This window comes from Pinus tabuliformis, chromosome 6, assembly GCF_031772625.1.
Source record: "Pinus tabuliformis cultivar Carrire ecotype Pingquan chromosome 6, CPIR1, whole genome shotgun sequence".
Classification (NCBI taxonomy): Eukaryota; Viridiplantae; Streptophyta; class Pinopsida; order Pinales; family Pinaceae; genus Pinus; species Pinus tabuliformis.
Window position 1 is genome coordinate 721,047,658 of NC_142292.1, and position 10,851 is coordinate 721,058,508.

Below are 10,851 nucleotides of genomic sequence, written 5' to 3' on the forward strand. Positions count from 1 at the left end.
AGCTTGTTAGAACTTCAATGCATTGGAGTGGGATGTCAAGGAATGTTCTTGGTCCAATCTAGGGTTGTGAGGAAATGAGTATGCATTTCGTTGATATCTTACTAATAATGGTATTTTCCGCTTTGGTGTGCTTCTATTCCATATCTTACAGTTTTGGTTAATATTATTTTGAAGGTACTCCTGACTCTTTTGCTTCCTTCTTCATTGGTTTTTCAAGGCCCTCTTTTCTCTGGGGGAAGGACTAAGCCATCATGGACTGGATTCCCCCACTTTCCCTTACTTGGACAACAACCCTCTTCTCCTCTCTTCTTAATTGGTAGCTGAGATTTCTATAGGAGCATCAAATTCAAAAGACATTATTAGGATCCATTCTGCTCAAGAGACAAATCCCCTTGTCGAGCATTCAGATAAGCCCTCTCTTTCTATGGGGCTAGGATATCTAGCTATTTTTATTTTGGTTGAGGTATATCAATTTCAAAATTCTCAATTTCTTTCTCTCTTGTTCCACGGTCCTCATCGTTGGTAGTTTTATATTTCCATTCCTTATTTTTGTGTTACACTCTCCACTTTCAAGGTCGTTAGTGGTTGGGAAACTTCTATATCTCAAGGAGGGATGCCTTTGGTTATTCTCATCATATTCAATTGGGTCTATGACATTCTTGTTAGAGTCGGACTGGTTATCCCTTCGTCAGAGATCATTTCTCTTATTGCATTTCATTTTTAGGTGTCTCATTCAGCTCGATTATCTGCATTCCGCTAGGGGCATGCCATAATCTGACGGAAGGGTCTTGTCATTCATTACCCCTAATGCCTTATCATTGATGGCTCAAGTCTGTCCATCAAAATCAAGTTATACAGTCACTTACAGTCCTGTTTTAGTTTATTGATCAGCAAAGGTCATTTCAGTCATTAGGTCTAGGGTTAGTCAACAATGTCTAATAATGCCAGCAAACCCATGAGGGAGGTCCTTAATAGGTTTTCATTTCCAATATTTTCATCATCATATGCTCAACTATGACTTTTCCTCAAAACTTTGTTTTGAAGAAAATTCGTCATTTCGTTTTGTAATAAATTGTCATGTAATTTTCAAAAAGTTTTTCAGTTGTTGAAATCTCCAGGCGCAGCCCTGGTCTTCCTTTGTCAAGACATGCCACTATCCCTGCAAAAAATTGACAAAAGACTCATCACTCAAGCCAAAAAATCAAAAGGGAAACAAAAAGACAAAGTTTTATTAATTGTGGAAAAAGTGCCAAGTCAAAACATTACAAAGTGGGTTTGTGAGAAGCAAAAATCAAATCCATCACTATAAGATGTTCTCATGGTTTTAAAACATTCATTTTCATCTAAGAGGTCAAAGAGGGTTGAAGTTTAGTGTTGAGAGGGCAAACTTGCAAAGTTTCAAGCCAAAGTTGCGTTCAAAGCCGGCGCAACGCATAGAGCAGGTGGCGCGACGCACTGGGGAGGCGCGGCGCATTGGGCGTGATCAGCCAGTGTAAATTAACACGGGCGCAGTGCACTGGGATGGCACGGCGCGTTGGGCAAGCTGCGCGGCGCACTCAGCTGTCTGGCCCGAAAAATGCCATAACGGCCTCCAAATGCCAAAATCGTGCCAATTTCCTTTGTTTCAAGTAGGTGGAGCTCCATTTCTCTTGTGCATTAAAGTTTGGTAGTTATGCTATGATGGTTGATGTGTTGAGCTTCCAAACAAACGATCAAACCCTATCATTTTGAATTCCTCAAATATAAGCTGCTGCCTAGGGTTTCAAAAATTGTTGGCCACCAAGCTTTTTCTTTTTCCATCATTTCTTTTCTCCTTGATTCCATTTGTTCCTTGACTTCATTGTTCCCTATCCCCTAAAATTACTAAACCCCTATCCCAAATTCCCTTTCCCAAACTTTTAAATGTGAAACCCTAAACCCTATTCTCACACATAAATCCCAAATCCTCTCCCATATTTCCCTAACAAATCTATCCCAATAGTCCCTAATCCCTTACTATTTTTTCCCCTTCCTAACATTCCCTGGTTTCATTTGTTTTCCCCTTGGTGGCAGAAATTAAACTCATCACAAAGAGCAGTCCAGCACAGTTTATATACAACAACATCTTTTTCTTCAAGGTATTTTGTACAGCAGTCATGGCATCTAAGCATTCATCTGATTATGAAATGGAAACCCAAAGTGACTCTCCCATGGAGGAACATGCACCCCGGAGGCCTCATAGAGGAGGTAGACATATCAAAGAAGAACCAATCACCCTCACTGAATTACAGACCTGCCCTCTTGCCATGTTTTGTTTCCAACATCAGTCATGCTATGAGTTTTGTCAAAAGGTGGCTAGTGTTCAATTTCATCATGAGTTGGCTCGTCTATTTGTGCTGCATTTACATGGAGATCAGGCTACCTTAGCCGGTGTCACCTTCACACTTACACCAGAATCTGTCTCACTAGCAACCAGCATACCAATCATTGGGGAACCATGGACCAAGAGGAAGAAGATTAACCAGCAGCATTATGAGCCATACATTAAAACCAGTTCCTTGAGGCAGCTCAAGAGAGTGTTTCCATTCTGATATCTGAAAGATGAATATGCTCCACTAATGAAATTGATCATGAAGTATTTTAGCTGTGAGGGACGGTTCTCTCATTTGTATGCTTATCACATCAGGTTTCTCATGCATTTCACCAGGGTACGGATGATGAACATTCTGTATTTCATTTTCTGGAACATAGAGAGGATGACCACCCTTGTGCAGCACAAAACCCCTCAGCAGCAACTTAACAGTGTTTATCATTTTGCTCTCATCAAGATTTTGGTGGTTCATCAGCTTGGATTGCAGGGCATTACTTGGGATGATTTTATCTCTCGTGACTTCTTCAAAGCTTCACAGGGATTATCAGAGGTTAAGCATGGGACAAGTGGACCTTCTCATCGGTATGAGCGCCATGAGACCGCTATTGTGCCGGTATTCATCACATATCAGAGGGGCACTAGACATTTTTTTGCAGCAGTGAAGCGAGTGTTATCTCCACCCGATGTGGAAGGGGCCTCGCTTCCGAAATCAGCACCACAGGTACAGGACAAAGGCAAGAGGCCAATCCAGGATGAGGGGCCTTCATGTGAACAAGAGACTAACTTCATTCTCATTCATGATGATGATATAGATACGGGCCCATAAAGTGCACATCTTAGAGAGATCATTCAGGAGCATAAAACAAAGATCAAAGCCTTATCCCTTGACTTGGAGAGGGCTAAGTGGACTATGAAATACTTGGAGCAGAGGAACAAATAGCTTGAAGATCAGCAAGCAATCATGGAGTTACAAAACATCCACGAGAATCGCCAAGCTGCACAAAGGAGAAGGGTTGAGCTCACTTCATTGGAGCAAGAGATTAATGATGATCGAGAGTCTTGGCTCGAAAGAGTCAACATCCACTTAGAGGGACTACTGGACAAGGCTGATAAAGACAAAGCATTGCTGAGACACATGGCTTTCCACTACATGGCGCGGAACAAGGTCTGCAAGGCACGAATCAGGAATCTAAAGGCAAAATTAAAGAAGGCAATAAGGAAGCAAAAGAGGCAAAGGGAGCTTGATCGTCTTCAGATATTGGCCGAAGCCTCTTTAGCCCAGCATGACACTTGATGGAGAATCTCCAGCCCAAATTTCAAGAAATTTGGGGCATTTTTGGCATTTTGACAAATTTTGGCACAAAAAACAGGGTTTTTCTCCCTATGCGTCGCGCCACGTGGCGCGCGCTTTTGCTAGGGAGCTCCAAATTGCAAAAATTTTACATCACTGGATTTTTTATGAAAATTCATGGTTGCTGGTGCATGGCCAAGAAATTTGGGCAACTTTTGAGTCCTCAGGAGGCCAAAAACACCCAAAAAATGACCTCACTGCCCCTATTTTGACACACAGGAAGCAATCTTGGGAGAATGAAGTTTTGGAGGGGCAAATGACATCCAAATTCAAAAATTCCACTTGGGTTGGAAAGTAGACAGGTAGGGCTTTCCAACAAGCACACTTGGGCTCAATTTGGACTTCAGGAAGTGCCTCAAAATCAGCTCCAAAGTGGCGCAATGCATAGAGAATCAGGGGCGGCGCATAAAGGGTTTTTGCCTGTTTTTCACTGTTCAGCTCAGCAATTCGCCCAGTTTTGACCAGTTTTGCTTCTTGAAGTTACTCTTGACCTTTCATGATGTAATTTGATAACCATGATGTAATATTGGCACATTTTAACTTTTTCTAGAGGATTCATTCACTAAAAGGTGAAAATTGAATGAATGAATCAGTTTCCTAGCATATAGGGGTAAGTTGTTTGACTACCTAGATTTCAGTTCCTTGTTTATAATTAGTTCAAACAGCTCCTAGAATGATGAGCTTGACCCCTATAGGAAAGGGAATAGGTTTGGCTTGTCTATATTATGTAATTTCTAAGTCATTTTCAGGGTTGGACACTTGGGATTGCTTAGCACTTCATTGTACATTTCATTTCTGCAATTTTGGCAAAGGAAAGACCAGGGTTTTGCAGCACTTGTTGGGATCCATGTGGCTTTATGTTTTGATGGTGTGTTTCTCTATGTATTTGTAAGTTCATTGATGTTATTGTGTATCATTTTCCCTTCTCTTGTCTTCTGCAATTAAACAAAAGAGTGATTAAGGTAGAATTCATGGACTGCTATGCTCTGCCTGGATATTTTGTTTAATTCTTCATGTTTTCATCTGTTTGAGGAGGACTCTTGAGACCCTCTTGCCCTCCTTGGCTCCTCACCGGTCTGATCCACCCATTCATTCAAATCAAAGCATCAAAATGATTGCCTTCCTTGCCCCTACCTGACCTCTGCAAAAATATGGCCTCATCCCCGGACCCAAAATTTTCCTATCCCTTTTTTCCAACAAAACCCCCAAAAACTCAAATCATAACTTTGCACTTCATACCTAGCCTAAGATCAGTTGCTAAATCAGTCATCTCAAGCCCCATTGATTATCTTTCGCTGAGATTGACCCGGAGAGAGCCCTCTCCTGTCCTCGTAGGGCTAGCTACGAGGCTGAGCGTGGTTTGATGTGGACCTAGAACCTTGTCTTTTCAGCCTGAGGCAAATCTAGGCTCTAACAATTCTCACACACTCATTTGTAATTTGTCACTTGGCATTGAGTGTCAAGTCCATTCACCTTTCTAGTTCCAATTTTCTCTTTGACTTTTGTCAATCACCAAAGTCCTCCTTATGTCCTTTTGCTTGCCATTATGAATGGGCTATTATTGTCATGAAAATTTTGACTAGAAAAGAAGACAGGTTCTGGGTTCTGGTCCTAATTGGTCACTCTATAATGCCACATGAATGAGCTCATTCTTGCAAAGGTATAGGAGGTAGAGGTTCTCAAGGTGGGTCCCATGCTAGATCTAAAGCTCAATCATCTGCATGGATATATTGGACACAAACCCCACCTAATATTCAAGAGGAAATTACATAAGATGAAGAATAAATCATCAATGAGAGAGAGTGTCACTTAGATATTGAAGTCTTAACCATCATTGCTAAACTAGTTGTTGGACATTGGGAACATGTGTGGGAGACAAAATAAATATTTACACACCATCAATCTCTACTAGTGGATCAAATCACTCCTTGGAAAATTCCTCCTTGAAAAAAATTACACAAAAGATGAAATTTTGCTTTAGCTCTATGAAATACAAGGCGAACACAAGGAAATGGACATTCGCTTTGCTGGTATCGAAACCTCAGTTCAACATGGGGAAGAACATGCACCTATTGACAACTTAGATGATTCTATGTCCATTAAGGCTTCTGCCTCCTCCTGATTATATTTATGTTTGACTACTACTCTTTTTTCAACTTTCTAGTATATTACAGTTAATGGCTATTGTTGTCCTAGATATAGATGTTCCTCTTTTGACTTTTAAAAAATGACATAGACTAGTTAAATGTATTATAAGCCATTAAAAACTTATTAGAAGTTTTTTGAGTTGTATAATCCATTATATCCACTTTAATTATGTTGATTATCTTTTAGAATTTTGGACAAAAGATCTTCTCTTTTGCCTTTTGTCTAGTTTTCCTAGTAGAAAACCAAGGTAAATAACTAGCTAGGTAGAATGTAATCTTCCTCTATTTAATGAAATGATTCCAACTTTAAAAATAAAAAAGGCCAAATTGTGATCACATGAGTGAAACATGATAAGCCCAATTGACGTATTCATCTAAAAATAATGAAATGAGTTCATGTTGCAAGGCCATGAGGAAATGAGATCAAATACAAACCAAGAAAGAAGAAGGGGACCCCATGTTTTCAATAAAACTTGTGCGGGTTGTTGAGGGTTCAACAAAAAATTGAAAAAATATAGTATATAATATTTAAATTCAAATTAGGGTAGCTCACTTGACAAAACATGTAAACTTGTTAAGTAAAATATTATGAGGTCTTCGATTCGATCTCTCGATTAACTTATGTCAATGTTAGGGTCAGGCATGGTGCATCTAGTGGTTGCAATGGTAGTGGCAAAAATCGAACCCATGTCATGTGAGTATGAGATAGCCCTAGTTATTGATTCCACTTGTCAAAAAAGATATTTTAATTAAATTTTTCTAATGATCTGAAATAGGACCTTTTAAAATATGTTTTCTATGTTATGAAGAACATATATCTCTAGCTTATTATAACTATACTACTCTTTAACATACACAACAATTAGCTAAAATGTTACTTAATGTAAAAAAAAATACCTTAAATTGGCCTTCAAAGTTTGTATCCAAACATTATCATGGCTTTTATATAAACATTTCACTCTCAAATGGCTTTGTAATCCTCCCTTGTAAATCTATCAAATTTAACTAGAAAAATCCCAACATTTTTTCCCTGCCCTACAACCAAACACTATAGTTGAATAATATATCTTCACTCCCAAATGGCTCTTGTATTTAGTGGCTTGTACAACTTTATTTAAAAAAAATTCATAATTTTCTATTCCAATTTGGAATGAAAATGTCATTAGGTTGATGTTCCAAACATATTACAAATATCAAAAAAATACAATCAAAGATTGCATTGATAAAAATAAAATTACCTAATAAACATGTATGGCATTTCTTGCCCTATAAAAAATAATCTTTGATCTTTTCCCATGTTCTCCTTCTTTTCTTTACTTCATGGCACCCATGTGGAGAAGTATCCACAACATCTACTTGTAAGTCATAAGTTCGGAGAATAAGAGGTAAAAAGGGCTAATTATTATATGAATTAAAAGTGTTTGCTTCATAAAATCATTTCATTCTCTCATGACAAACAAAACTTTTCCCATTTTCTCCTTCTTTTCTTTACTTCATGGCACCCATGTGGAGAAGTATCCACAACATCTACTTGTAAGTCATAAGTTCGGAGAATAAGAGGTAAAAAGGGCTAATTATTATATGAATTAAAAGTGTTTGCTTCATAAAATCATTTCATTCTCTCATGACAAACAAAACGTACAACTTTAACTTTTAAGAAGGAATGTTCATTATGATTAACTTTTTGGAGAAAAAAACAAATTTCCTCAAACAACACTTATTAATTTTTTTAAGTAAAATTTTTCCAAATAAATCACATCACAAATTTTGGGTCCATGCGTTTTAAACTTTTTACTAGGACTCATAATTATGAAACAGATAGAGAGCAAGATCCACAAATCCAATACTTTAGATAGATCCAATACTTATAATAGAAATGCAACAATAAAATTCTAACAATCACTATAATAAATATTAAAATTAAAACGTTATCATAAATCCAAAAAATAAAATAATCAAACTACTATTTAATAAATTAATAATTCATATATTTAATTATTTATTAATATTTTTATTGAAAAAATATCTAAAATTAATTCAAACAATTATTATCTTCTCAGTAACATAGAAATAATATTAATTGTGTTCTGTAATATTCTTCATCCTTGTTCCATTTTTAAATAAAAATTAATTTCCAATTTTTGAATTCCTTCATTCTATATTATGAGGCTTAAGCCAATAAGTTATATAACTTAACTCAAAGTTGCATCCCTTAAATCCCTTGATATAGAGAAAATAGAAAGGACACATTCTCATAGTTTGAGAAAGACATTATTTTGAAATGTAGAAAGCTTTACTAGTCATACGAGACTTTAGCTAAAATTGACCTCAGAGGAAAAACCAAAAAAAAAAGAAAAACGTGGCATTTGATAGCAGAGCCTAAAATTGCCACGGATACATTCAACAGTAGGAATTACAGAAACTTTTCTTTGATAAATTAAGGTGGCGTTGATTGATGATATTCAGAGACCACCTAATCACAATTTCAGATATTCACTGATTTCCTCAACGTATCACAATTATAAGATTATGTTACGACAAAATTAACCAATTCCGACCTTAGCTCAGTTGGTAGAGCGGAGGACTGTAGTGGGATAAAAAGTCCTGGTTGACATCCTTAGGTCGCTGGTTCGAATCCGGCAGGTCGGATTACTTTTCTCCCAATTTAGAATAAATTTGTAATATTACTTATTCAAAGAATTTTTACATTTGAATTATAATAGTTTTTTATTATTATTTTAAATAAAGTAATATCCTTTCAATAAAGGTAGCAAATAAAAAAATTTACTGCCAGCCTTAGAAAAATTGTAATATTACTTATTCAAAGAATTTTTACATTTGAATTATAATAGTTTTTTATTATTATTTTAAATAAAGTAATATCCTTTCAATAAAGGTAGCAAATAAAAAAATTTACTGCCAGCCTTAGAAAAATTGTAATATTACTTATTCAAAGAATTTTCATACTTAAAGGATTAAGTAATTGTATTTAAAGGATTTAATTGAATGAATATCTAATAAGTATAATTTCCTTTAAGTAATTGTATTTAAAGGATTTAATTGAATGAATATCTAATAAGTATAATTTTACACTGATGGATATGTATATAAAAAAAAAAAAAAATTAATGCCATTGCTTGCCTTAGAAAAATTGTAATATTACTTTAATATTACTTATTCAAAGAAATAAGTATTTTTACATTTGAATTATAATAGTTTTTTATTATTATTTTAAATAAAGTAATATCCTTTCAATAAAGGTAGCAAATAAAAAAATTTACTGCCAGCCTTAGAAAAATTGTAATATTACTTATTCAAAGAATTTTCATACTTAAAGGATTAAGTAATTGTATTTAAAGGATTTAATTGAATGAATATCTAATAAGTATAATTTTACACTGATGGATATGTATATATAAAAAAAGAAATTAATGCCATTGCTTGCCTTAGAAAAATTGTAATATTACTTATTCAAAGAATTTTCATACTTAAAGGATTAAGTAATTGTATTTAAAGGATTTAATTGAATGTAATTGTATTTAAAAGATTTAATTGAATGAATATCTAATAAGTATAATTTTACATGGATGGACATGTATATAAAATTTTATGGTTAGTTATTTATTTATTAAAATTATAATTAAAAATATATATATATATTATTTTTTAAATAAAAAATATTATAAACACACTATATATGTTAGATATAATAATATCTTGTAAAATAAACTGTAAAGTGTAATTTTCAATAAATAAATTTTAATTTTTTGAGGATGGTGAAAGTGAGAAGGGTGATCCTTTATTTCAAAAGGCAGGTAAAACTTTCTTTTACTTGGGGTTTAGGAGTAGCATCAAATAACCAAGCAGAGATATAGGGTTTTCTACATTGTACATTCCAGTATTATGAAGTTAACTATTGTTGGGGACTCCAAAACAATTGCCTTCCATCTCATTAAACAATCTAGACCGTGGGAGGTAAAATTAAAGGAAATTTCAAACAATTAGGCTTCACTTCAATCAGATAAGGGACTGTTTGGCTTTATGTGCTCTTAGACAAAACAATCAACAAGCGAATCTAACAGCTAACAAAGGAACTGAGAGGGATGTTGGATTTCTAATTATCAATAGGTAAGAGGTTTATTTTCCAATGCCATATTATGCTTTTGATGGTCATAAAGCTAGGTATAACGAGGCACTAGGTGTCCTTGGCATGTATTAAGTGGCATGCACAAGCTTTGTACAAAGGGGTAGGTATCACTTGCAATTAGAAATTTTCAATCTCCCTACAAGCGTGGGAAGGAGGCCACAATCCAATCATGATTATCATGATGAGAGCAAATATTATGGATTTTCATGGTGGTGATAACTCTCAGATATCATTCTCTATCCTATGGGTGAAATTTAATCATGGGAGAGTAACATCAGTTCAATGGAAGTTGTGGAATGATGCCATAATCTGTGTTGGAATGACGCACTAGATGTAGAAATCGCAAGAAGAGTCGAATTTTCTGGAAGATTAGTGACTTGGGATGATATCCTTTCTTGACTTCTTTATCCTTCAAAGGATATTGCATTTACTAGGCATAGTGCAAGGACAAGAAAACATCAAGGTAAATTCAGAGGTGAAGTTTGAAGCATTTGATAGTATTGTTAATTTGAATTTTGGGGACGTAGATTACTACTTTGTTTTTCAATGGCCATGGAATTTCTTTTTGGGACTTTGTGGGAATTTCATTCTCACAGAGCCCTATATACTGAATTGACAATCTATCATTGCATTGCTTCTATAAGCCTTGAATGGGACTCATTCTTTAGCTCTGATGTTCGTCCCTCACAGACGTTGGTGTTCTCCTTCTCAACTAGGCAATGCCTGTGGTTTGGTTGAGCTTGCAATGGGAGTTTGACCCCATAGGTTGGTGGGAGTTAGTGATTGGGGGGGCTAAATCTTTTGTCCCTTATGTTTGGTTTCATGACTATAGCATGGCACAAATAAATATTGGTAG

General features: G+C 35.5%; 1 non-coding gene across 1 annotated transcript; it reads left to right on the top strand.

Annotated features, from left to right (window-relative positions):
* Positions 1–8,401: 8,401 nt before the first annotated feature.
* Positions 8,402–8,497, top strand: TRNAY-GUA (transfer RNA tyrosine (anticodon GUA)). The gene is made up of 2 exons: positions 8,402–8,438; positions 8,462–8,497. It is a non-coding gene; the product is annotated as a tRNA-Tyr (tRNA).
* The last annotated feature ends 2,354 nt before the right edge of the window (positions 8,498–10,851 follow it).